The 734-nt window shown below is 41.7% G+C and overlaps 1 non-coding gene across 1 annotated transcript; it reads left to right on the top strand.

The window, feature by feature from the left end:
* The first annotated feature begins 405 nt into the window (after positions 1–405).
* Positions 406–513, top strand: LOC130978247 (small nucleolar RNA R71). The gene has a single exon (XR_009085901.1). It is a non-coding gene; the product is annotated as a small nucleolar RNA R71 (small nucleolar RNA).
* The last annotated feature ends 221 nt before the right edge of the window (positions 514–734 follow it).

The following is a 734-nucleotide window of genomic DNA, read 5'->3' as shown; positions in this document are numbered from 1 at the left end:
GTTTCCATAGGGTTCTCCCATGTAATTCACCTCTTCCATTGAAGGGTTCTCAGGATCATAAGCTTCTTCTTCAGATGAAGCGTCCTTAGTACTGCCTGGTGCAGCTTGCATTCCAGACAGACTTTGAGAAATCAAATTGACTTGCTGAGTCAATATTTTGTTTTGAGCCAGTATGGCATTCAGAGTATCAATCTCAAGAACTCCTTTCTTCTGATTCGTCCCATTGTTCATAGGATTCCTTTCAGAAGTGTACATGAATTGGTTATTTGTAACCATTTCAATGAGTTCTTGGGCTTCTGCAGGCGTCTTCTTCAGATGAAGAGATCCTTCAGCAGAGTTGTCCAATGACATCTTGGACAGTTCAGACAGACCATCATAGAAGATACATATGATGCTCCATTCAGAAAGCATGTCAGAGGGACACTTTCTGATCAATTATTTGTATCTTTCCCAAGCTTCATAGAGGGATTCACCTTCCTTCTGTCTGAAGGTTTGGACTTCCACTCTAAGCTTACTCAATTTTTGAGGTGGAAAGAACTTTGCCAAGAAGGCATTGACTAGCTTTTCCCAAGAGTCCAGGCTTTCTTTAGGTTGTGAGTCCAACCATATCCTAGCTCTGTCTCTTACAGCAAAAGGGAATAGCATAAGTCTGTAGACCTCAGGGTCAACCCCATTAGTCTTGACAGTGTCACAGATTTGCAAGAATTCAGCTAAAAACTGATGAGGATCTTCCA

Source organism: Arachis stenosperma, chromosome 4 (assembly GCF_014773155.1).
Source record: "Arachis stenosperma cultivar V10309 chromosome 4, arast.V10309.gnm1.PFL2, whole genome shotgun sequence".
Taxonomy (NCBI): Eukaryota; Viridiplantae; Streptophyta; class Magnoliopsida; order Fabales; family Fabaceae; genus Arachis; species Arachis stenosperma.
This window is presented reverse-complemented; position numbering and strand designations above follow the sequence as displayed.